Source organism: Macaca fascicularis, chromosome 14 (genome assembly GCF_037993035.2).
Source record: "Macaca fascicularis isolate 582-1 chromosome 14, T2T-MFA8v1.1".
In the NCBI taxonomy this organism is placed as follows: Eukaryota; Metazoa; Chordata; class Mammalia; order Primates; family Cercopithecidae; genus Macaca; species Macaca fascicularis.
Genome location: NC_088388.1, coordinates 114,512,785 through 114,540,156, shown reverse-complemented (window position 1 = coordinate 114,540,156; position 27,372 = coordinate 114,512,785). Strand labels below are relative to the sequence as shown.

The window sequence follows — 27,372 nt, the reverse complement described above, 5'->3', positions numbered from 1 at the left end:
GAGTCTGACCCCGATATCGCCGCCTCGGCTGCAATCCGTCCCCCTCATTGGTCGGGAGAGCGCGGTCGCTCCGGCAATTTGCATGCATTTAATGTAGCTCTTTAATAGGATGTAATGTTAGCGAAAGCCAAAAGCGCAGCAGCTGTAACTTAAAAGACAGCCCCATTACTGCAAGCCTTATAATTAGGGTAAGAGGGAGACTCGGTCTGCCATATGTTAAACTCTTTTGAGGTTAATAGCTCTGTAAGATTTTTGCAATTTAAAAAAATTACACTTGAAGGATGATGACAAGGCTCATCAATGAAGCGCCTCTTCACTGGAGGGAAGGGACAGAAGGATCCCATGTCCCCCAACGTCCCCTTCCTTGGGGACATGGCGAGGTGGCCCCTGTCCTCCCGCAAGTCGCCCAGACTCCTTTCTTTCTTTCCTCTCTGCACCAGCTTCCTCCACCCGGCCCCATTGGCGCAAAGCTGCTCTCTTACTCCGTGGAGTTGGATCTCGCCCCCGCTGCGCAGTCTCTGCTTCCGCAGGTCCCCGGCATCCGGCCCACGGAGGGCGGGCGTAAGGCGCTCCAGCGCGCGCCCAGGACCAAGGAGAAGCGCCGCGCGTGCTTACCTTGTAAAGTCGCAGGCAACTCCAGAGCAATTACGGGTCCCCGCAGGTTACCTGGCGCTGATTGCACAGCCGGGGCCCGAATCAGGGAACACGCAGCAGGCACTGCCCGGGGAGGGGGAGGAGAGGAAATCGCCGGGAATTTGCTTGGTAATTACCTGGCACAAGGCCCTGGAGGTGTTTGCCCCCTCTGTGCTACAGCCCACGCGGCTAAGGGACGCGACAGCGGTGTGGAGCCTGGTCCTGGGCCTGGGGGAACCGAAGCCGGCAAATGGACCCTGGAGGGCTGGCCCCTGTGTCCCAGCTGTGACATGTAACAGGAAGGCCTCCCGCCCGCTCCCCGCGAAGAGCCCAGCTGCACCCTCCTGGTCTCTGGTGTCTTTCTCGAGTGTCCCTTCCCCGTGACCCGAGAGCACCGGGTGGGGGGCGGTCATAGGGGAGTCGCTGTAGAGACGGGAGATGGTCTCTGGAGACTGGAGCAGCCTCCTGCCGCAGGGTCCCCTCCCACGGTCTGTGCTCGGTGGGGGAGCAGGGGAGAGCCGCCTGCTAGGCAGATTCTCTCCCCCAGGAGTTCTGTCTCCTGTGTCCTTCCCCTCCCCCTGGCTCCCTTGCGGAGCGCGTGGGTGTCGGACCAAATTTCTGATGACAGACACTCCAGACAAAACAACAAGGGATTGACAAAAAGAAATCCCTCTTATTTTTTTTAAAAGGGGCCCTTGTTAGAAGGAAACTACAGGACCAGTAAAATTACTACTAATTGCACAATTATCTGATTATCTCTGGTACCAAAAATACATGAGATCCTTTCTGCCTCCCAGCTACTTAAAGAATTCTCAGGGACACTTCTTGGGGAAGCAGACAGGTCGCGCTTGTCAAAACCTGGAAAGACCAAAGGATATAAGGAAAGGGGATGTATGGGTGAGGATGGCAAAGGGAATCACATTGTAGATCCCTAGAGAGTAGAAGAAAAAGCTTAGAACAGGCTGGGAAAGAAATGGAATGCAGGAGAGAGTGCGGCAGAAGAGGGTTATGGCCATGAATTATATAAATCACAGCTAAAAGAGCTTATGAGATCATTTAATTCTAACATTATCCCTATTCTGAAGGTGAGATCCATAGAGGTTAGGCCACTTGTCCAAGGACTTAGGAGCTGGAAGGTGTGGAGGGATGAGGGTGAACTGGTGGTGGAGCTGGAAGGTGTGGAGGGATGAGGGTGAACTGGTGGTGGAGCTGGAAGGTGTGGAGGGATGAGGGTGAAGTGGTGGTGGAGCTGGAAGGTGTGGAGGGATGAGGGTGAAGTGGTGGTGGAGCTGGAAGGTGTGGAGGGATGAGGGTGAAGTGGTGGTGGAGCTGGAAGGTGTGGAGGGATGAGGGTGAAGTGGTGGTGGAGCTGGAAGGTGTGGAGGGATGAGGGTGAAGTGGTGGTGGAGCTGGAAGGTGTGGAGGGATGAGGGTGAAGTGGTGGTGGAACTGGAAGGTGTGGAGGGATGAGGGTGAACTGGTGGTGGAGTAGCCCAGCGCATTGGGTCACAGCTGTAATCCCAGTATTTAAGGAGGCTGAGGCAGGAGGATGGCTAGAGCCCAGGAGTTCAAGGCTGCAGTGAACTATCATTGTGCCACTGCACCCAAGCCTGGGCAACAGAATGAGACCCTGTCTTTTTTATTATTATTTTTTTTTCAGAGACAGGGTCTTACTCTGTCATCCAGGCTGAGTGCACTGGCACGATCTTGGCTCACTGCCACTTCTGCCTCAGGGCTTAAGTGATCCTCCCACCTCAGTCTTCCAAGTAGCTGGGCTTACAGGTGCGTGCCACCATTTCCTGCCAATTTATTTGTGGTTTTTTTGTAGAGGCGAGGTCTGCCTATATTGGCCAGGCTGGTCTCAAACTCCTAGGCTCAAGCAATCCTCCCACCTCAGCCTCCCAAAGTGCGGAAATTACAAGTGTGAGTCACCTAGCCTGACAGACAGACCCTGTTTCTAAAACAGAAAGAAAGAAAACATAATGATAAAACAATAAAATTAGGCTATCTTCTACACCCTCACTGCCTTTTTGGGATAGAGATAATGGTCAGTTTCTGTGGTCAAGGTAGAAGAAACCTTTGTATTATACATCTTGATATAAAATGCTACCTACTGGTAGCTACTAAAAGTGAACACAACACAACAGCAATGGCTAACTTTTGTTAGTGCTCTGTGGTTTCTAAAGCATTCCCATCTGCTTTCTCACATAATTCTCTCTCCTATGCTGTTCTGTCAGTATCCTCCATTTTCAAATGACTTAAGCAAGACTTAGATGGTTAGGAAGGAGAGGATACTAGGAGCTGGTTAGATGAGTGGATAGGCAGAGGCCAGCCTCTGTTCCCCTGAGAGGCTGCCTAAGTCTCTAATATGGTTTGGATCTGTATCCCCACCAAATCTCATGTTAAATTGTAATCCCCAGTGTTGGAGGTGGGGTCTGGTGGGAAGTGATCGGATCATGAGGGTGGATTTCTCGTGAATGGTTTAGCACCATCCCCATGCTGTTCTCATGATAGTGAGTGAGTTCTCTAGTTGGTTACAAGTGTGTGGCACCTTCCCACTCTCCAGCTGTCTTGCTCCTGCTCTGGCCATGTGGCATGCCTGTTTCCCCTTTGCCTTCGGCCATGATTGTAAGTTTCCTGAGGTCTCCCCAGAAGCTGAGCAGATGCCAGCATCATGCTTCCTATAAAGCCTGCAGAACTGTGAGCCAACTAAACCTCTTTTCTTTATAAATTGTCCAGTCTCAGGTATTTCTTGATAGCAACGTGAGAAGGAACTACTACAGCCTCTCACAACTTCTCCCCAGAAGTCTCACAACATGTCATGGGAACACCTAAAGTTCCAGACCCAGCATCTTTGCAGTGCATCTCAGAGCCCTCCCTGGGGAGAGGAGCCAGGGTTTGAGGGCTTTCTCTACTTGGGATGGACGGAATGTATATAAGGGGCTGTATACATGAAGCTTGGTTACATGATTTTCTTTATGTTCATTACTTCTTTTCAGTCAGTGGCTTGGGCGCCTTTTGCACTTGGTTGTGGTTTAGTCATCTGGAGCTACTTTCCCATGGGAAGGTGCTTCTCTTGGCCCACCAGCTTGAAATGTCATTGTTAGGTCACTGGTGACACCTCAGTTCTTTGATGGAAGAGGTGCTTCCAAGCCCTGCGTGCAAAGTCCACAGTACTTCCTGTTCTCCCTGCCTCCTACCTCATTAACCAATCAGGGTTAGGAGGAGAACTCCTCATAGTGCTCCCCATCCTGCCTGCTGCCACTGCTCAGGAGGGCAGAAGTGCAGAAGCGCCACCTCCATGAGCCTTGGGAATGCCAAGCAGAGTCGAGGGCCACTGAAGCTCCTTAGCAGTCCAGGCCACTGCTCCATAATCACCACATCCCAACCACGCAGCCCCCTGCAGAGCACCGATGGCTGCTAGAGAATTACCATCCACAGATCAATAGCGGGGCGATTACTGGGCCTTGCACGCAGCCAGCAGGGCTCGCTCTGGAGGAGTGTGGAGACGCATGCAGGAACATAGGTTCCCTTCATTAGGGCAGCTGGACTCCAGGTGAGACCAAAGCAAGGCTAGAGACTCCCAGGATGGGGGCTGGGAGGCTTTTGTGGAGCCATGGCTCTGAACTGAGGAGGAGTAAGAGAGAAGTGAATTGGCCTAAGAAGGCCTCTGCCTATCTGCCTATCTGCCCGGCTAATCAGCTCCCAGCATCCTTTCCTTCTACACACAGCCCACTTAAGAGAAGTTAATGAAAAGTAAACAAACTGATTTTTCCTATCAACTACCCCTTGATAGAAGGTCCCTTGGGCTGAAGAGGTCAATCTTCAGAAAAGCAGGATGTCTGAGGCCAGAGCAGGCACAGAGCTATAGCTTAAGGCTATCTCTTGATAAGAGCTTCTTCAACAAAGGCTGCAGGCTGTAGGGAAGCTCCTTCCCCCAAGACTCAAGCCCTCCATTTATCCATCAAACACCATCCCTGTGATACAGACACTAAGAACAGAAAGACAATCTGACTTATCCTTCCAGGAGTCTATAGTCTTGTAGGAAAAATAGAAACATGACCGCTAGACTTGAAGAATATTAGACATCTCTAAGTTCAACACCCTCAAATTACAGAGGAGAGGAAACAGAGGTATGGAGAGTGAAATGACTTGAGTAAGGTTTCCCAGCTTCCAGGGTCCGATCTGCACCAGGTGGCCTGACTCACACTCCAATGTTCTTCCCACCATGAGGCAGAATGAAGCAGGTGCCAGCCTCTGTTGCCGAGCCTTGCCAGAGAGCCTATCTCTCTTGCCTTTGCCTAGCCCTGACCACCTTCCTCACTGCTTCTTCCTTCCAAATTCAAATGCGTGATTAGCAGCCACTCCCCAATCCCTCCTGCTCAACCAGAGGTTTGGGATTTCATTTCCAACCAGCAGAGGAATTGATAACATTTAAGTTATTCAAGTTACAAAGAAACATCCTCCTCAATACCATCTATTCTTGGGGAGGAGAGCCTTGGCCAGGAGAGACATAGAGAAAGTGGGGACAGGAAGAGAGGGGATCCAGGTGGGGAAGAAGGATGATGAACCACAGCTGGAGGCCTCTCCTGGTCAATGAGGGGAAGGCATTTCACAATCTGCCTTCTTTGTCGATGAAGATGGGATAGGGTACTCCTTGCTGGTCTTCTAATATGCAGGACAAGCTCCCAACTCAGGACCTTTTCATGGGCTGTTCTATCTAGATCCCCCAGATATCAGCACACCTCACTCCTCCACCACCTCTAAGTCTTTGCTCAAAGGGCACCATGTCAGTGGAGAACTACCATGACCTCCCTACTTAAAACTGCAATACCCTTCCCCCAGAATTCAGCATTCACCACCCCCCTTACCCTGCTTTCTAGTTCTCCCTAACACTTAATGACTTCTAGTTTAGTATTTAACTGATTTATTCATCATGTCTTTTATGTGTTTCACCTCTGCCACTACTAGAAAGCAAGTGTCGAGAGTGCAAGGGTTTTGTGTGTTCTGTTCATCGTACCTAGAATACTGCTGAGCATATAGTAGATGCTCAATAAATATTGGGTCAAGGCATGAATTAAGTAGTGAATCAAGAGTCTTCAGATATGAGGGCTGGGAGAGACCTTGAAGATAAACTAATCTCTAACTCTCAATTTGCAGGTGATGAAAATAAAAGCCAGAGAGAGTAAGAGAAAGTTTTGTAGAGAAGGTGATGTTCAAGCAAGGTTTTCTTTTCTTTCCTTTGTTTTCCTCTTTTGCAACTCTTTCAGTTTGTGCATTTGTTCATTCATTCATTCTTTCACTCATTCATTCAGAAAATATGTATTGGACACTACAACATACTAATCACTGCATAAACATAATGTTTAAAATTTAAATTATTAACCATCATAACAATAATTATTATATTTTAATGTAATATTGATCATTTTCTTCCAGGCCTCTTGCTAAGCACTTTACATGCATTATTTCATATGCACAACCATACACACTATTATTGGCCTCATTTTGCAGATGATAAAATTAAGGCTAAAGATGCTACACGGCCTGCCCTAGCCACACAGCTAGAAAGTAGAGGAGATGAAACCCATGCTGAGGCCTGTTTGACTCCAAACTCTGTGCCATACCACTGCATCTTGTCCCTGCTCCCCACTCTTTCTTTTTCCTTCCCGTCTCTGGGATCAAACCAAATGGCCCAATCGAGGTGGCAGGAGAGTCAGCCAAGGTCACCCCGAGCTGAGCCCTTTTGCGGCTGCACAATCCTGCCACTCCACTGGCTCCCTTGAAGCTACCTCTCCCTGTCCCATCTGCTCTCCTAGTCCCAGCCCCAAGCTCCAAGCCCCATATATGAATGCCGGTATGACTCACAGCACCAAGATCGGTCCCTGGGAAAAAGGACTCATAAAACCTTACAGCAGTGTTATAACGTGTTCTTAGCTTTCACAGGCATCCTGGGCGGCCGAAACTGGGCAGATGGGCAGGCCCCATAGACCCAGAATTGATGAGAACCGCTACAACGTTTGTGTGTGTGTGTGTGTGTGAAGACAGTACCGTCGTTTAGCTGCCTGATAGGGGAAGGGCAATACAAGAAATGAGCATTTCTTCAGCTCTTTACAGTCTAAAAAGCACTTTCACATGTAATGTCCACCAGATAAGGTAGGTGTAATTTCAGAGTCACAGATAAGGAAACCAGCAGAGAGCCAGAACTCAGAATTGGGCTTTCCTTACTGAATTCAGATTTGGTGCTCTGTTCCTGGGACCAGCTGGCATGGTACTAACTCTCAGTGACCTCAGCTACATCTGCCCACAGAGACAGATCCTGGCAGCATCCTCCTCGGGTAAGGGGGCACAGTCACCTAAAGTGGACATTGACACAACCACGGAGTCTCAGTCCAGGCCCTGTTACCAGCATATCCCAGAGCAGCCTCTGAGTACATTTCTGTGACCGACACCCGAGGATAGGGGCTTTTTCACCCACATCCGTGCTGTAGAAGTCCTAGCTCGACTCCTTCACCTCCCTTCACGCTCCCTGACTGTGCTCTACAAGCCATCCCACCTTTCATGTCCAGTGCAGACCCACATTCGTGCCAGGCAAGGGGGCTCAGGGCAATGATGTGGTAACGATGCCTCACAGTTGTAATCACCCACACTATCTCATTTATTTGGATATTTCTGAGTTCCTAATGAAAAAGAAGTAAAGTGGGTCTTCTTATCATCCCTGTTTTACAGATGGGGTAACAGGTTCAGAGAACTCAAGCAATTTTTCACATGTCACACAGCTAGTGAGTAAGAGAAACAGGATCTGAATCAGGTATTCTGACTCAACTCCAAGTTTTCCTCTCTTCTCTTCGGTAAGTTTCTGATAGTCCCAGCTTGCCCCTAATTGTTCAGTTTGCCAATATTTCCAGTTCAATGGGTTTCCTGTTTCCTCCCAAATTGAAAGCTGGAGCTGATTCTCTTAGCTACTTTGGTCCAGAATGGGCATTTTTGGGCTTGTGAGTTTTTGAGAGTGTAGCTGAGCAGTATTCCTTACGTATCCATTTCCTTACCACTGACACTAACACCAGCCCCCAGTGAACACAACAGGCAGCTCTAAGATCGTCTCACTTAGGCCTAATTGAGGGACCCAGTTAATTCTCCTTCATCCTCCATTTATAGACCACTAGCCATTCCACACAGGAGAACACCTAGCATGGTGTATTAGTCCATTTTCACAGTGCTGTAAAGAAATGCCCAAGACTGGGTAATTTATAAGGAAAAGAGGTTTAATTGTCTCAGAGTTCTGCATGGCTGGGGGGACCTCAGGAAACTTACAATCATGGTGGAAGAGGAAACAGGCACCTCTTACATGAGGCGAGAGAGTGTGGAAACTGCCACTTATGAAACCATCAACTCTCGTGAGAACTCACTCACTATCACGAGAACAGCATGGGGGAACCTGCCCCATGATCCAGTCACCTCCCACCAGGTCCTTCCCCCAACACATGGAGATTACAATTCGAGACGAGATTTGGATGGGGACACAGCCATACCGTATCACATTGATTTCAATTGTTTTTACCTGGAAACGTCACCATGAGGCTTCTCCAGCACTGGTTCCCTTACGGCACCCTGCTCCTTGTGTGGTAAACAGGACCCTGCACTAATCTGGCCCCTTCCTGCTCCAGGAGCCTCATGTCTCTCTGTGCCTTGCCTCCCACTGTGCCCCAGTCACTAGCACTGCCTGCAGCCTCTCCAGGGACCCTGTTGTCTCACCCTCCTTCCACGCTGCTCCTTCCCACCTGGACTGCTCCCCTACATGGAAGGCCCTACCCAGGCCTCTTGGCCTGGCAAGTGCCTACTCATCTGTCAGGACACAGCTCAAATGTCACCTCCTCTGTGAAGTCTTTCGTGGTACACACCCCCATCTCCCCTGCCGTAGAAATCCATCACCCCTCCTCTGCACAGCCCTCACTGAGCCCTAATTAAAAAACTAGCTCCCCGCTAGGTCTGAGAGCATTTTGAGAGCAGGAGTACTGTTTTATTTCTCTCATCATCTACAAAGCTTATCACAGAGCTTAGTAAACTGGAGATGCTATATGTGCCTTCACTGAATGTAACAACACATGAACCGATAAACAGTCAATTCTACTTTACCTGTGGAAAGGAAGGAAAGCTACACCAACACGGAGCTTAAAACTTCACCTACGTCTCCATCCACAGATGCCTGGATAAGCAAAATGTGGTAAATAACATACAATGTAATTTTATTCAGGCTTAAAGAGGAAGAATATTCTGACACATGCTACAACATGGATGAAACTGGAGGAACTTGTGCTAAATGAAATAAGCCAGTCACCAACAGACAAACATTATGTAATTCCACTTATATGAGGTACCTACAGAATCAAATTCAGAGATAGAAAGTAGAATGGCAGTTGCCAGGAGCTGGAGGAAGGGAGTAGTGGGGAGTTGGTATTTCATGGGTACAGATTTTTAGTTTTGCAAGATGAAGAGTTCTGGAAACGGATGGTGGTGGTGGTTGCACAACAATATGAATGCACTTAACGCTACGGCACTGTACACTTGAAAACACTTTTTTTTTTCTCTCTCTCTCTTTTTTTTTTGATGGTGGGGAGGGAGTCTCACTTTGTTACCCAGGCTGGAGTATAGTGGTGCAATCATAGTTCACTGCATCCTTGAATTCCTGGGCTCAAGAGAGCCTCTCACCCTAGCCTCGCAAGCTGGCATTGCAGGCATGTACCACCATACCTGGTTGATTTTTTTTATTTTTATTTTTTAATGGGTAAGATGGGAAATTTTATGAGATATGTATTATGCCACAATTTTTAAGAATGAAAAATGATTTTCAACTATGTGTCTGAGGTCTTAGAGGGTGTGGGGGTTACCTGAAGAGCTGGAGTAAGCACTGTTTGCTCCCTGGGCCTACTTGCTTTTCATGGAGAGAGGAAGTTCTGAGGGCAGGAGAACAAAACTAGAGGGTTAGTCACTGGGACTATGTGAAAACTATTTGTTTCTTTTTTTCTCTCTCTCCCCGGTTTTTTTTTTTTTTTTTTTTTTTTTTGAGGGTGGGGAGTGAGTCTTACTCTGTTACCCAGGCTGGAGTACAGTGGTGCAATCATAGTTCGCTGCATACTTGAACTCCAGGGCTCAAGAGATCCTCCCATCCTAGCCTCCTAAGTAGCTGGGATTACCGGTGTCTACCACCATACCTGGCTTTTTTTTTTTTTTTTTTTTTGTATGTTTTTGTAGAGACAGGGTCTGGCTATATTGCCCAGGCTGGTCTCAAACTCCTGCCCCCAAGCAATCCTCCTGCCTTGGCCTCCCAAAGTGCTAGGATTACAGGTGTAAGCCACCGGACCCAGCCAGAAAAAACTATTTGGAGCAGGGCATGTCTAGATCTTAGTGGCAGCATTTTCTAGGAACTGGTACCTGTACCAAGCTGGTCAAAACTTTACAGAGCAAGGTGCTAGGGGCTTGGAGATCAGGATAGATAAAAGGGGTAGGGATCATTCAGATAGCATCTCCCCTGAGCTGCAGAGAGTGAACAGGGAGAAGGAAATGACTAACAATTACACTTGTAATATTCATTAACTCCCCATGGCAACTCTGTGATGTATGACCTTAAACCTAAAGCAGCTAAGACTCAGAGAGGTCGATTAAGTTGCACAAGGTCACACTGGTTACTAGCAGAGTCTGGATTTGAATCCAGGTCTAAGTCATTGTTCATTAATAGCATTCACTGAGGTTCCTTGCCTGGAGGAGGAAAATGAGCAGGACTTGACCCTTGTCTGTTGGAGAAACACATCCTAAAAGAGTACATTGTCGTTCTGTGTACTGACAGATGTGTGCCAGGCTGCACTGGGAAAGAGCGGAAAGGCTTGCTAATTGGGCCTGGGGCAATCAGGAAGGTTCCCTGGGGGCGGGGGGAGGGGTTGCAGGGGGAGGCGGAGGGTGGATGGTAGGGACAGGGAGGAGTGTAGCAGTCTGCCCCTCCCCAACAACTACAGACCATGAGGTTTCAAGTCATTCCATAGCATTTAGCACCCCAAAGTGGAATTAAACTCCATTCCAGCTCTCCCCTTCCCCATATAACCAAGGAAAAGTTGCATCTGGCCTCTACCTCACAGAACAGCATTTGAGAGATATATACATACATACAGGTTTGTTTCTGGACTTGCACAAAGGCACAGCTCTTTGTCAACTTGCAGACTGCATTTCTGGGCTGTTTTGCTTTGAACACCTCATGCCCTTTGGCCCCTGAGAATGCTGGGAAACCAAAATGACAGCATCTTCCTTGGCCTAAACCTTGAATTTTTACCAGGACTCTCTCACGGACATCCTCTACAACCCTGCAGTGGATAGCCAAGGTGCTGGGGGGGCACCAAGCAAGCCCCCTATGCAGAAGCACCAGGGAGAGAGGGTTGGCAGGAAGTCAGCCTCCCTTCTCCAGCACAAGCCGTGAGGGGGAAGGACATTTGAGGATGGAGCCTCAAATGCAGGCTGATTGTGAAGAATGTTTCACACATGGAGCTCCTGCCAGAAAAGCCTGACTCTAAAAACTCCAGTCAATGTGGTACTGTAGGGCTTATTTGTTTAGCACCTATTATTTGCAAGCTCTAGACTACCTGCTTTGGGGTTTCTAGTGGTGCCTATACCCTAGGAGGTCAACTGACCAGAACCCAACTAACTGTAATAAGGGGAAGTCTCAAAATGCCAAGAGATGCATCTCAAATGCTGTAAGAGTTCAAGGTGGGGTGGAGGGAGCAAGATGCTCCAACCCTGGTAACATCTCCAGCCAAGCCAGCCTATAAACGCAAATAGCCTAGGGGGCTGCTTTTACAGGAGAGTTGGGAGCAGATTGGATCCATGACAGGAACCATTATTCTTCTGAAACGGAAGAGGCTATCGCCATAGACTGACCACTCCTCCCCAGGCAGGCAGCTGAAGCTGTCCCAAGACTTGGAATTAAAAAAGAAAGAAGATGCTAATGCCCCAACTGGTCTGGAAAAACAAGATACAGGCTGGGTAGAAACAAAGTCAGGCTTCGGGATGAGATAGGCCTGGGGCCAATCTTGGCTCTTCCACCAAAACCTGCATGACCTAAGGAATGACATTGAACCTCTCTAAGCCTTAGGTTCTCCTTCTATAACATGAGGATGACAATCCTTCCATCACAGGGTTGTTATAAAAATGAAACAAAGAGGTATACTATGTAAAGTCTTTAGCCCAGACCTGGTATGTAAGCACTAACTTATTGATAGCTTGTATTATTATTAGTGTTAGTAATAGCAGCATCTTTAGTGTTATTATTACTAAGATTTGCCTGGATGTTCCTTTTGAGCCACTCATAAATTTGTTCCATATCCTAGTAGGTCCTGGAGCCTTGGAAGTCTCCCAGCACTGTGGGGAGATGCCTTATTTCTGAGCTTGGGACATTGGTGAAGGAGCCTATGGTGCAATGTTGTCATTAGTACCTGATACAGGGTTGTCATGAGGATCAAATGAGCTAAACATACATGAAGAGCGTCTAGTAGTTCCTGGCACAGAGGAAGTGACCGACCGTGTGGTGTAGAAGTGAAGATTGAAGACTCTGGAGGCAGACTCAGGTTTGAACCCCAGCACCTATCATTACTAGCAGTGTGACCCTGAGCAAGTTATTTAAGAGTCTATCACTCAGTTTCCTCGCCTGTGAATTGAGGAGGGAAATAATAGTGCTCATTCCATAGAGTTGTTGTGGGGATTCAACAAGGTAACACAGAGTATTGGACTTGAATCCAAAATACCCAGATTTGAGTTCTGACTCTAGCATTAAACAGTTGTGTAACAGTAGACAAATGACTTCACCTTTCTGAATCTGTTTCATTGCCTGAAAACTAGAGATACTAATGCCCATTCTGGCCAGGTGCAGTGGCTCACACCTGTAGTCCTAGCACTTTGGGAGGCCAAGGTGGGCAAATCAATTGAGTCCGGGAGTTCAAGACTAGCCTAGGCAACATAGTGAGATCCTGTCTCTTAAAAAAAAAAAAAAAAAAAAAAAAAAAAAAAAGCTGAGTGTGGGGACAAGCCTATAGTCCCAGCTAATAGGGAGGCTGAAGCTAGAGGACGCTTAAGCCCAGGAGGTTGAGTCTGCAGTGGATCATGATCCCACCACTGCACTCAGCCTGGGTGACAGAATGAGACCTTGTCTCAAATAAAAATAAAAATATATAAATAAAAATAATGCTCATCCCACTTACCTTGGTGGGTTAATGTGAGAATTAAAGCATTTTGTAAACTGTAACGAATAATAGAAGTATAATAGACAAATGAAAAAGTGAAGTTGTAAAGCAGCATTATAGTTTTCTTAGAAATACTATAATGTATACATCTTGAGGAAAAGACATATAAACATATGTGCTTGTACAAACATGGAACATTTTCCAAAGACTTTTTATCTTAAACTCTTCTGTAATAATTGAATATTTAAAAACAAACAAACCAAAAAACAAACATGTTTTCCTCCCACAACTTAAAACTAAAGCAAGATCAGGTGCAGTGGCTCACGCCTGTAATCGCAGCACTTTGGGAGGCCGATGTGGGTGGGTCACCTGAGGTCAGGAGTTTGAGACCAGCCTGGCCAACATGGTGAAACCCCGTCTCTACTAAAAATACAAAAATTAGCCAGGCATGGTGGTGTATGCCTGTAATCCTAGGTACTCGAGAGGCTGAGGCAAGAGAATAGCTTGAAGCTGGGAGGCGGATGTTGCAGTGAGTTGAGATTGTACCACTGCACTCCAGCATGGGTGACAAGAGCAAAACTCCATCTCAAAAAAAAGAAAAAAAAAAAAAGGCAATATCTCTCTGAACATTACGGAGTATTAGTAGATTGCCTAGAACTTCAGGTACTTTGGGTTTTTGCCTTGACTATGATGTCAAAATGAACAAGGCTGGGCATGGTGGCTCACACCTGTAATCCTTTGGGAAGCCGAGGTCAGAAGATCACTTGAACCCAGGAGTTCAAGAGCAGTCTAGGCAACATGGTGAAACTCTATTTCCACGCAAAATACAAAAATTAGCCAGGTGTGGTGGCAAGCGCCGGTAGTCCCAGCTACTAGGGAGGCTGGGGCGGGAGGATCGCTTAAGCCCAGGAGTTGAGGCTGCTGTGAGCCACAATCACACCACTGCACTCCAGCCTGACAGAGTGAGACCTTGTCTCAAATTAAAAAAAACAAAACAAAAGAAGCAGCACCCAGCCACATCCCCACTCTTGGCCTCAGTTTTGTTTTGTTTTGTTGTTTTACATTCTCAGAGAGGGGAGTGTGGGCTGACCTCTGCAAGATGATATCAGCCAGCCTCAGTGTTTTTCATCTGAAAAATGGGACAGCCATTCCCTTTATACCACCAGCTTTACGAGGTTAGGGGTAAGATAAGGAAGTGATACCTATTAAAAATAAAAATGAAGACAAACAAAAACAAAACCCTTTTAAATCAATGTATTGCCTCAAACTTAAAATAGGTGAGCTTCTATACCTGTCTCAGGGACAGGTATTGGCCCCCACCCACAGCCCAAGGAAAAGATTAAAAACCACAGGCAGACCTCCCTTTACGGCACTTTGCTTTATTATGCTCTGCAGATTAGATTGTTTTACAAATTGAATGTTTGTGGCAACCCAGCATTGAGCAGGTCTATCAGTGCCATTTTCCAACAGCACGTGCTCACTTCATGTTAGCATTTGTATCAATGAAATATTTTAAAATTAAGGTATATACTCTTTCAGACTTAATGCCATTGCACACCTAATCACCTATAGTGCAAACATAACTTTTATACACACTGGGAAAGCCAAAAACTTGTGTGACTTGCTTTATTGCTGTATTTGCTTTGCTATGGTCTGGAACTGAACCCGCACCACCTCCAAGGGTATGCTGGTACTGTTGGTTTTGCCCTAAGGTTCTCCGTTGGGATCCACAGTGCCTTTGATCCTACACACAGCCCCAGCAAGCCTAGGCCCCTCCCCTCCCACCCAGACAACCAGGAGAAGAACCAAACCCACAGACGAGTCCAAGGATCCTGAGCCAAGGACTTCCAGAAGAAGCAAACCCTCCGAGGACTGGGGACTGATCTAGGACTTCCCTCCTCAACCAGACAGCCCTGCACAGCCAAGGCGGGGGAACCAGGAACCCAGGCTGGGAAAATGGCCTGAGCTCCCTCCTGCCTCGGTGCCTCCCTAGCTAGGGGCCACACGCTCAGAAGCCTCCTGCCCTGTCCCCGCTCCCCTTCCCTTGGGCAGTGGCTGCTTGGTATTCAGGCCACATCACCCTTGCCTGTCTCCATTTGGAAACGGCTGTATGTGACCTCTCTCTGTGTCTCTCAGTTGCCTTTGTAGGTTGGGGGAGGGAGGGAGAGGCGTCTCCGCGTTTACCTAATTAGTGGTAATTAGAAGGCAGGGCCCGGGTGCTCTCCTCGCAGCTGTTCCTAAGGACAGAAGCTGGAGGCTGGAGAGTAGCTCTAAACGGACATTGGACACACTCTGTCCCAGGGCGCTCTGGCCGGACACCTCCCTCGGATCCCCGCCGCACTCCCCACGCAGCGGACACGCTCGTATCTCTTCCCATAGCTGCTGCTCCCAGGCGTTACTTCCGGGGCTAGCCCTGGATTCTCAGTCCCCAGAACCGCAGCCTTAGGCTATGTCAACCAGGCCTGGTTCCCATGGTAACCCAAGCCACGCCCCTAGGAGACAGCCTCTCCGGGTAATGGGCAGGCTGCCTTCCCGGAGAGCAGAGGCTTTGGTTCTAGCTACCCTTGGAGTACGTAGATCCTTGCAAAGCCGAGAAGCGGGACCAACTCCCACCCTCTGGTTGGGTCCCGATTACTTTTCAGCTCCCTTGAGCCCAGGCAGCAAGTCCAGAACTCCAGTAGAACCTCAGCTCTGATGGCGTCTCAGCACATCTATCCCTCTTCCCGCTCATCTCAGTAGGTGGAGCAGAATTAAGACGCCATGACCTGCCCCACCCCAACATTAGGCACCAGCTGTTGGGGACTGTCCATCCTGTCGATGCTTATTACTGATTCTGATCAACCTCTACGGAGATCCATTATCTCTAAACCAGGGAATGTACTATTAATTCCCATCTGTGCCGGATTACTTACAGTTAGTGGTTGGTAGTTTTCCATGGTCTCACAACACATCTTAATCAGATGGTGAGTGGGTTTAATTAGCCGAAGTATAGGTTGTATTTTTTTTATTCATATAACTACTTAATCTAATGGAAGCCTATTATCTGTGGCTTTTTCCCATGCATAATTATTGCTGTTTTTAATTGATGGTGCATCAGGGGTTGCAGCTGCAATATGGCAGCTGGAACACAAAGTCGCCTCTCCCCAGAATGAAGGTTGAGAAAACGAGTTGTCAGTGAGGCATCAGATTTCTTGTTTTCATTGAGATTTGAGCTCCCATGTGGAAGCTGCCGGCTCCTGCCAAAAGAAAGGAAATGTGGTTCTCAGCTGGGCGACCCCTGGGCTTCACTGCTGCAAAATGCCCTTCAGGAGCCCTGGGGCTGGAGCCAAATCAGGAACAGCTGGGAAAGAGAGCTATTTGTCAATCCAACCAGATCATAAGCAACCCTAGGGCAGGGACCAGGTCTTTGTCTTGTTCTACTTTCTCCAATCCACAGGCCCTGGGATAGGCTCGCGTACCCTGTGTGTTCTCCATACGCATGCAGCGCATTAAACACAGAGCTAAGATGGTGCAGGAAACCTGGACGCTTGCAGGGAAAGTCATTTGTCTTCAACATGAGGATGAATCTGAAGCTTTCCCTGCAGAGAGCGGGATCCACTTTCAAATTTGGACAGGGGCTTTCATCCAGTCTGCAGAAGATCCTGGCAGTTCCCATATAGAAATAAGCTCCTGCTCTTCAATAGGATGAGTTGTCAATATTTCAGTGACCATCTGGGATAGAGGGAGATCTCTAAGAACAAAAGTGTCCCATTTACCCAGATTTATAGAAGACAGAAGCAGAAGGGCAGAATGATATCTGGTCAAAAGTAAGAGCCAGCAATTTTCTAATAACTTTAGAAAACTTGGGTTTCCTACAGATAAGCTATTTCTAGGGTTTGGTATGGGGAGCTGCCAGTTAGCAGAGCTCCCAGTTGACCCAGAATGGAAGGATTCCAGGGCCTTTGATCAATTTTCAGAGTACCTTGGGCAGAGCAGAACAGGGAGCCCTGTTCGCCCCTAGAGAAGCTGAGATATTCACAGGACAGAGCGTATCATCTGTCCTGCTCTCTCTCAATCCCCCCTCCTTCTTGCCTCCAGCTCTCTCCAGACCCTTAGCGTCAGTCAGAGGAAATCTGCATAGCTGGGTTCAAAGACTTACTTCCCCTCCTGCTTGTCTCTTCCTGTTAAATAATGTGACACAGAAAGGAGGCCACGGGAAGAAAAGGTGCTGGAGCTTTCTGGTTGAACAGTCTTTTCCAAGACAGCCTGAGTTCCCGAGGCAGGAGGCCTGGACTTTCTCTCCCAGCTCACAGCCATGGTGGGCTATTGTTGAAGGTGGCTTTGGGTTGATTCCTTCTGTCCCATTTTGCAAAAATATTTGTACAGAGACTTCTGCGCCTGACCCACAGTCAGCAGCAGACAGGAGCCACGGATTCTTCTTGCAGCGTTTTACAGGGTGATGGATCAGATAATGTACACTTAGCGAGTGCACAAATAATGTGAATCAGGGTTGGCATAGTGCAGTGAGGTGTAAAAAAAGCAATTTGAATTGTTCTAGGGAAACGCCAGAGCCGCTCTGACATGCTTGCTTGCCAGAACGCTGCCCTGTGCCCCTCCGGAGGGCTGAGCTCCAGGCTCTGGCCAGAATGGCAACGAGGCTGCCCAGTGCTGCCGGCCTGGAGGGGAGCTCCCCTAGAGATGTGGAGAAGCTCCGCATTCACAAGGGAAGGGAGAGGGCATGAGTGGCCCGATGAAACAGAGCTCCATTTCACACTGGAGGGGATGGCTGGACCCGTGATCCGTTGAGACTCTCATCAGAAGGAGGGAGGGAAAGAGAGCAAGAAACACCAAACTCAGGATCTTTGGACAGGGCCACACATGAGCAGGCAGATTGATGCTGTACACCTACTTGGGGAGATCTATCCTTAGTCTCTGTGAACTCCCAGAAGTCATTTAGTCCATCCCTCTGCCTCCAGACAGAACTGTGTCTCCTCTCCCACACAACAAATGGATTTCAAATGTGTTTCAACGACTCTCCAAAGGAAGGAGATTTTGCATCCTCTCTTAGTCACCTGTTCTGGTATCTCACAACGCCCACCTTCCGGAAGTTCTTTACATCCAGCCTAAATCAAATCTCTCAGGCAGCCTTCAGCTTCCACATTTCATGAGGGACTGGCCACACTTGGCAACTTGATAGTGCCTGTGTACCATACGCCTAAGTGCAGCCCTGGACACAGTGCTCTCCTGGCCAGAGGAGGTTCTGGAAGCAGGTAGCCGGTTCCTCCCTCAGGTCAGCCCTTCCTTCTGCTGTCATTTCCTCTCCAATTGAAGCCCAAGCTTTGCCCTGCTCCCCTTGCTCTCTGACTCTGCAAAGCCATGGACTACCCAATGATGACACCCCGCAGGTTGATGAGGCTGATCCCCTTCTCGTGCCCTCTCTGTCAGCCTCTGCCCTCACAGCCCCTCCTTCCACCACGCAGCTTCCATGAGGTTTCCTGTCCAGAGTAGGAGACAGGCTGTTTATCACCATGACACCTGCTGGGCAGCCTAACCTTGCAGAGCCGTGGAGTTTCTGCCATCCTCCCAGCGCTCGCTTCCCCAGCCCTCGCAGTTGTCTCCCAGCTCTCTGGGGAACCAAGGCTGTGCACACAGAAGATGCTCACTGAATTGGTCTGGATTTATTTTTCAATAACCACAAGCAGACACTGCCAACCTCCTCTATTAAGTCCCTTTGTCCAAGTCAAGTTCCAAACCTGAAACTCACCATCTGGGTGTTTTCTGAAACCTGGTCATAGGGAAAGTGGTAGGAAATCTCTTGATTGTTTCCAATGAAAGCCGATTATAGGGAGTGAGGGAGTTTTCTGGTGGCTCGGGAAGCTGAGAGGTTTCAGGATAATGGATGGCCAGGCTGCCACCTGCCCACCTGCATTACTGACCTCAGAGTGGCCAGGCAGGAAGCCCAGCACAGATTAAGAACCCAAACAAAAGGGAAGACAGGACAGGCCTGGGAACAGGCAGCCTGCTGAGGGACTGACTGAGGCCTCCAGATTTTTTTTTCCCAGGAAATCTTGGGACACATTTCCATGTTGTCTTTGCATAAATTTGTGTGCTGATTTGCATATATTTGCATTTCCCCTGCAAAACACCAAAACTCCCAGAATATAAAATAAAAAGCAATTAATTAATTAATTGGTACCATGGATGGCAAATGTAGCCATACTAAAAAATGCAGGATCAGTAGGGGGCCCTGATCAAGAGACAAATTATCTAGATTGTCCCCCTAAGACAGTATGGTTTTGGGGACATAGTACAACCTGTTCTGAAGTTGTCTGTCTCTACCGGTAGACAGTGGACCCTTGAGAGCAGAACAGACAGAACTCTTTGATCTCTACATCCCTGGGCTTAAGCACAGGGTTTGTCACATATGAGACTATTAATAACTGTTAGGAGAATAAATGAACCAATAACTAAGTGACTAAATGACTCTCCTATAAACTGATGACCAGATGATAGGTCAAAAAGAACTGAAACTAAACCCTCTTAAAAACTGAGTAGATAAGGTTCAAATGAGCCTTTAGAGGGAAATGGGGAAGACAGCCTCACAGACCTGCTGATCAAGGACATTGTTCTTCTTAAGCCCACTTGGGAAGGAGGTCTGGAACCAAGTCTGGATTGAGTCCAGAGACTGTGGAGCTGTCCCAGTCCAGGGGCAAGGGCTCCTGGACCTGAGAAGGCATAGACTTTAAGATATGGACCACACATGGCAGAAACAAGAGGGAAAAGTAGAGGCCATCAATCTGCCCTCCACCTGCCCATACTCTGAGGATTTAAGGTCTTCTGAACCTGGAAAGAGCCCAAGGAGGTGACCTGGCTCATCCTTTCTTGGTGCCTGGCATAAGGCCTTGCCCATAAAAAAAACTCAGCAAATTCCTATTTAAGTACCCTATTCATAATACTCAACAAATATTGATTGATTGATCGATTCTCTGATCACTTTCCAGAAGTCTTTAATCCTCTTCCCAGTCCCAGCTCCTCACCTATAGACATCGCTTTCCTCTACACAGAGGGACATGTGGTTTTTGCAGACTCTAAGAGAGCCACCATTTGCTACCAGGGTATCACACGATGCTACTAGCCCTGCTATCAATTCTTGTAAGTAAAAAGTTCTACCTGATGTCTCACCTAATCCCACTTACTACAACATGACTCTGTTATTTCTTATCCCAAACTTGGAAATCTTCATTACTTTTCATTCCGGACACATCTTACCTACATTAATCCACTGTGACAAGTGGTTAAGAAAATCGATTTTGGAGCTGACTGGCTAGATTAAAATTCGGTCTCCACCCTTCCTAGCTGTGAAACTTTGGACAAGTTTCTAAACTTCTTAGTCTCATCTGTAAAATGGGGATATCTACTTCATAAGACTGTCATGAGAATTAAATGAAATCATATACATAGGGTGCTTAGAACAGTAAGTGGCACATAGTAAATGCTGCTCTAGCATTAGCTACTATCATTTTACAATACAACTCCTTGCCCTTGCTTCAGAGACAAAGAGAAAACAAAAATGGTTGACTGAAATGGATGAGGAGATGGGAGGAGAGTTTCACAGAAGTTACTTTTCAGGATGCAGAGTAGAGATTTAACGATTTTCTCCTTGCTATACATCTCCCAAAATACAAACTCTGAAGCCAGTGCCTGGAGAGATGCCAGGATGCTGTTTGGATAGAGAAGCAAGAGGTTCTCGGAAGCTGACCCAAGCATCTTCATCAGGGACAGTGGTGGAGCCGGGGATTTGGGGATGTGCCCCAGGCTTTGGAGATCAGGCTTCTGTGAAGCTAGGAAGCTGCAGAAAAAGCAGCCTGCCCGGCCCTGGGATTAAGAACCAGGGCATCCTCAGGCGGCTTCAGACACTGGGGAAGAGGCATGAGAAAAGCCCTCAGTTAGAGGACACCGAAAGATCTCCAAAAGGAACACGGCTGCTCACACTGTTTCTCCTGCCCTTCTCCTGGTTGTAAATGCAGCTTGGACACATGACAAAGAAAGATGATGATTTAAAGAATCAACTGGCTTATCCATCAGTTCCAAGAAAAATACCAACTCCAGCTCCGCAGTTTCCCTGAACTGATATAGAAGGCATGAAAGGAGAGCTGGGACCAGAACTGGCACAACTTGTCAAGTTCCTACTGCAGGGCCAGGTGCTTTATGCTAATTTAATTTAGTTTATTCTTTACAACAACTCTGAGACATAGATGTTATTGTTCCCATTTTACAGATGAGCATATGAGAGACCACAGGTTTGTTGAGAATCAAAAGACAGCTACATGGAGGAGCTTGGACAAAAGTGCAGTTCTACCCAGAACCAACGCTGTGCTCTTCATACTACTTTGTAGGACGAAGAGCACACAATAAGGAGAAAAAACTCATGGGGTGGAGGAAGAGGTGTTGAGAAAGGAAGGAGACGAAGGCACTGGGTGGGGGTTGGGGAGGCGAAAAAGCAGAAGCTGGAAAGTTGTGCACATCTGACATTAAGTGAATATATGCAAATGAGATGCAAATACCACATGCAAATGAGTAAGCAGTTTGGTGGGGGTGTGTGTGTGTGTGTGTGAGTGTGTGTGTTAAGCCAACCTCTCAAGTCCACTTGGCACAATTGCAGCACAAGGCTTACCTGCCCAAAGCTAGCAGTATCCACGTGCAGAAAATGGGCTGGAAATGCCCCTTTCTCACTCTTGCTGTGGTTTCTTTCCTCCATCCTGCTACTCCTTTGCCCCCCTCCTGCTCCCATCCCAAGACTGAGGTCAATCACACCAGCACCCCTCCCTCCAGACACTCCAGAAGACAGCTGGCCGTGTCAACCTTCTAATGGAGTGACCCCTCACCCCTTGATCTATCTCCACTTCTGTTTACCTTCACTGGGAGGCTTTCTCGCCACCTGGGATCAACAAATGCCATTTCCCTGACCTCACTTGTCAAATGATTCTCCCAGCCTGGTGCCTCCCTTTACCAAATGGCAGGAGAAACAAAACATGCACTTTGAAGGGACCACTTCTGACCCTGGCCACACTCAGCCGCTTCTGAAGTTAAGCATGACAACTGTTTCTCAGCCTTGTCTCTGGAGAATCTTGGATCTGGAAGAAATCTTACAAGGTAATCTTATGAGGCACCTGTGTTAGGTAGACAGTAGTTAGTAGCCTCTCCCATTCTTGAAGACGTCTGAAAAAGAATCTCAGGCTAGCTCTGGCTATCCAGTCCATTTTTAATCCCTTCTTTTCTATCCCAAAGTTCTTGCCAATGTCTACTATAAATCTGCACTGCTGTAATGCCATCCTATTATCTACTCTATTGTCTTTAGTGGGACAAAGTAGCGAATCCCTACTCTTTTAACTTTTGATGTAAGAAAAGAATAGGGAATTGGAAATAATAAGCTTAGCAATACAGAGTTAAGGCACTATTGACAAAATACTGGAGTTTTATTTTCTTCTACCTGCTCAGAAACCATAGCTTATGTTCAGGCCTCGGTGCCAATGGCTCTGGAGACCTCCTGACTCTTGGCATGGGCAAATCACAAAATCTGAGAAAAGATTCTCAGAAAGATCTCTTTGCACTTTGTTTTTTATGTTTCCAAAAGAGGCTCAGGATAATAATTTTATTTTTAAAGTCAATATCAGAAGAGTCATTTGCAAGATGGACTGTCCATGGGGGAAATCCTTAAAAAGCAGTATCCTATTGGCCAAAATATTCTTAGAAACGTACATGGTCCAGCTTAGAGGCTGCCTTCTCTAAGAAGCCTCCCTTTCCTCTCCAGGAATCATATTCAAATTCGAGATTCAACAAGTATTAAGTGCTTATTATGTGTCAACCACTGTGCTTGGGGCCCTCAGATCCATTATCTCTTTAAATCCTGTCATTATAGCCACCTTCAAGATAGGTATTTATCCCAATTTAACAGACGAAGGAACCAACGATCATGGCTAATTCATTAACTTTTCAGTCTCTTTGGGACCTTAGAGTCAGGAAGTCCTCCCAAACGTCTACCTAAATTCTTTCTGAATGCTACTTTCCTCTCACTGTCCTCTGTTTAGTTGTGGACATCAAATGATTGGTAAGCCTGAACTGCCTTCTGTGGCCCAGAGTTGGAGATGACTGCAAACACCACTCCTCAAACCATCACCACCCAATCCACATCTCCACCCCTGCTAGAAAGAAGTCAGCACCTCAGAAAAGGTAAATGGTGGCAGAAAGACCCTCTGGCAGGATCATGGACAAAGTGACAGCCCCTCCCAGTTCTCTGGCTTCACTCCAGAATGACTCACTATTCCAACTTCAGGCACTTTCTCTTTCTTTGATGTTGCTGTTCCTGGCATCCTCAGCAAGGAGACTCGGGAAGTAGGCTAGAATATTAAGGGGACACGTAGGTTGGTGACTACATTAAATGTGGCAACTCTGGCATCTAAGTGGGCTGCTGTTTTGATAAATAGCATTTAACCATCCAGATCCTTCAGTTATCCACCTTCTGCTGAGCTAGTACTGAGATGAACTGTGCATGAAGTCAGCAAGACAGACACGGTTCTGCCCTCTGGGAGCTGAGGTCTGACCCCCTCCTCGTGATGAGATAATCTCCATCAGTGGAGCCACGTCCCTCAAATGCCATGCATCAAGAAAGTTCCAAAGAAATCAGATAATAAACTGGGGAAAGGCAAAAATTACAAGGTCTCCTCTAAGCCATTAGAAAAATTCCCAGTTTCCTCTGAAAATTGTTCTACATTGGATTCTTCTCTGTACAGATGGTCTCAGGACATAGAACAGTGTTGGGTACACAGTAGGCAACGACTATGTGTTGGATGGATGGCCAGATGAGTAGATGTCAGATGAATGAATAAATAAAACTGGATCAAGAAACAGTATGGAGAAAGACTCTCCTGATCTCCTTAAACTCACCGGCCACACTAGGGGCAAATGACCTTGTCTCATTGGCTAACGGCCATCCACTCTCTGCCTACACTAGCCCCTAGGGAGCTTAGATGTGCCTTCCTCGTATCTCTGTGGAAAAGCAGGTCAGACACTTCACTCTGCCTGGGGAAGTTTCACTCTAAACCCAGGGACAGCTGGGATGATGCCTGGCCCAGAGTTCTTTATAAAGAAGCCTTGGACAATGGGAGCTGAGCTCCTTGGGAGACAAGAAGCTTTGTTAAAAAGACAGCTAGTTAGAGAGTGGACGGTATTTTTAAATGCATGAGTGTGCTGAATAATTAAGCAAAAACTTTTGTTTTCATGGAAAAATTTCCTCCAAATGCTGCATCAAGCCGGGTACTGAATTTGCCACAGGCAGTTGTTGGCAAGATAGTGAGACTGTGTGTCTTCCAGTCCAGGGAAAGGGAATTCGGATCAGACCTCCAGGCTATGGCTCTCAATTCAAACATAGCCCATGCTTCCTGATGCAGAACAGTCACTCTGGGCGTATTAGGAAAGGTCATTCGAAGGTCATTGTCTTTCCCCTGCCTCTGTACTAAAATCACTCATGCTCTTCCCGTGTCTAGAATGCTCTTCCCGTGTCTAGATTATCTTTTTGCTGGATCATAAAGTTTTACAGCAACCAGGCCAACTCCCATTCTACAGAAGAAAGCATTGAGGATAAGAGAGGTTAACAGTTTTGCCAAAAGTTCCACAGCAGCTAGATGGCAGAGCTGATACTCTATCGAAAATGCAAAAAAAAAATTTTTGAGACGGAGTTTCACCCTTGTTGCCCAAGCTGGAGTGCAGTGGTGCGATCTCAGCTCACTGCAACCTCCGCCTCCCAGGTTCAAGCGATTCTCCTGCCTCAGCCTCCTGAGTAGTTGGGATTACAGGTGCCTGCCACCACACCCTGCTAATTTTTGTATTTTTCAGTAGAGACGGGGTTTTACCATATTGGTCAGGCTGGTCTTGAACTCCTGACCTCAGGTGATCCACCTGCCTCAGCCTCCCAAAGTACTGGGATTACAGGAGTAAGCCACTGCGCCCAGCTGAAAATGCCCAATTCTTAACCCTTATCATTTTCTCTGCCAACACAAATGGAATTCATCCTTCAATACCCTGCTCAAGTCCCCTCTTGCCCAATTGTTTCTTAATCTATCCCCCTACAAACATCTTTCTCTCCTTCTCTAAATTATTTTTCAAAGCATTTTTTCTTTTTCCCTTGTTTTTTATTTTCTCTTTTATAATTGACATATAATCATTGTACATATTCACAGGGCACATAGTGATGTTTTGATATATATGTTGTATATAGTGATCAGGGTAATTAGCATATCCATCATCTTGAACATTTATTACTTCTTTGTCTTGGGAACATTCAATATCCTTCTAGCTATTTGAAACTATATAATATAAACAGTTACTTCTTAGAATGTTTATCCTCTGCATCATTCATGGTATAATTGTCTTCTGCTAAATCATGTTGCTAGTTAACTATCATATGCCAACATCGTTTTTTATTAAAAAAAAAAAAAAGATCATAAGGTCTTGGAGGGCAGGAACTCTCCCTTACACTTCTTTTGTATCTCCTTCAGCATCTAGCACGTAAGTGATACTTGATAAATATCTGTTGAAAATATGAATCAATGGATAGATGGATGGACTGAAGGATGGAGTGATAGTGTTTACTAGGTACTTAATGAGTGAGAATAAATAAAATGATAAACTCATTAAATTATATCATGTCTATATTTGCTTAAAGCCTTAGCAGCAGCCAGGCGCGGTGGCTCATACCTGTAATCCCAGACTTTGGGAGGCCCAGGTAGGCAGATCACCTGAGGTCAGGAGTTCAAGATTAGCCTGGCCAACATGGCAAAACCCCATTTCTACTAAAAATACAAAAATTAGCCGGGCTTGGTGGCCTGAGCCTGTAATCCTAGCTACTCAGGAGGCTGAGATAGGAGAACTGCTTGAACCCAGGAGGTGGAGGTTGCAGTGAGCCGAGATCGCCCCACTGCACTCCAGCCTGGGCAACAGAGCAAGACTCCATCAAAAAACAAACAAACAAAAAAACAAACAAAAAAACCACGTAGCAGTAGCTTAGAGTTTACACACACCACACACCCCCACACACACATGGTTCAGGCAGGCCATTTCACTTCATATTCATTTTATAGATGATGAAACTGAGGCACAGAGAAAACAGAAGAAACCAGCCACTCTCTCATGGCTAGGAGAAGGCATGGAGGAATTAGAAGCCCCAGTAGAAGACACACGGTCTCATTCCTTTTCGGTGGATGTTTGTGCCTTTAGACTAAGGATGAAGAGAAGGTGAGGTCTCCTGGAAAACCTAGGGCACCTTCGAGTGGCTTTTCTCAGGCCTGGGAAACTGAAAGAAAATAATTCCACTCTTCAGAAAAAGGAGAAACAAATAACACATAGTAAATGTTTCTTCTTCATACCCCAAATTATAGGTGTGACTAGTAGCTTATTAATTACAAAACTGTCTTATTATGCTCTAATGAAGGCATGGCCTTCTTTTTTTTAAATTCTCAAAGTACATGTAGCAAATTTTAGCATTAAAAATTACTCGAGTCAAAATTACTTACCAGTATGGTAATTCTTTCCGAGGCAACTCTAGACTTAAAGTCATTTTCCCTACCAGTACCACCCGATAGAGTAATTGGCTGCAATTAGCAATGACTTTGTCATTCCTCTCAGAATCTGGCTTCAGCGTCCGTGAAACATGCGGATCTTCTTCTCTTTCCCAGCAGGGACTCAGAGCTTCTGCGAATCCTGTCCTCCATTTAGAAAGGAAAAGGAAGGTATTCCCCTGTGTAAAACATCATAGAATCACAGAGATGGGGGAGGAGTGGACCACGATCACTTGGCCCAGAGTTCCTGAATGGGCAACATAAAACAGAATTTTAGGTGGCCCACAGATGAGCCTTAAATGAACTTAATAGTTTGTTTCAGTATACATTAGAGAAAGTATGACTTCCACAGCAAACCCATTAGTATGTTCAGAGTGAGGACAAATTTTAAAAGTAAACCAATTGAGGCTGGGCATGGTGGCTCACACCTGTAATCCCAGCACTTTGGGAGGCCAAGGCAGGTGGTGAGATCAGGAGTTCGAGACCAGCCTGACCAACATGGTGAAGCCACATCTCTACTAAAAATACAAAATTAGCTGGGCGTGGTGGTGCATGCCTATAACCTCAGCTACTTGGGAGGCTGAGGCAGGAGGATTGATTGAACTCGGGAGACGGAGCTTGTAGTGAGCCAAGATTGCGCCACTGCACTCCAGCCTAGGCAACAAGAGTGAAATTCCATCTCAAAAAAAAAAAAAAGTAAGCCAACTGAAAAAATATATATTTGAAGCTCTGATGAAACTTATGAAAATAGTGTGTGAATAAATTGGGGTTTGGAAAATTCTGATAACTGTACACCCTCTTTTTATGGGACCAGAAACTGAAGCTCTGAGAAACAGCTGTGGCACCAGAACCCAGCTCTGGTCATTCGCACACCATTTTTGCTTTTCTCTGCACTATGTAACATCTCCCTTCACCCCAGAGCAGTG

The 27,372-nt window shown here is 46.8% G+C and overlaps 1 long non-coding RNA gene across 2 annotated transcripts; it reads right to left on the bottom strand.

Moving 5' to 3' along the window:
- Positions 1-15,843: 15,843 nt before the first annotated feature.
- On the bottom strand, positions 15,844-27,136 carry LOC135967127 (uncharacterized). 2 transcript variants are annotated; one of them, XR_010581009.1, is made up of 2 exons: positions 26,402-27,136; positions 15,844-16,090 (listed from the first exon to the last, which is right to left on the bottom strand). It is a non-coding gene; the product is annotated as an uncharacterized lncRNA (long non-coding RNA). The 2 variants fall into 2 exon arrangements; XR_012422798.1 differs by lacking the exon at positions 15,844-16,090 and adding an exon at positions 25,000-26,181.
- Between the last annotated feature and the right edge of the window lie 236 nt (positions 27,137-27,372).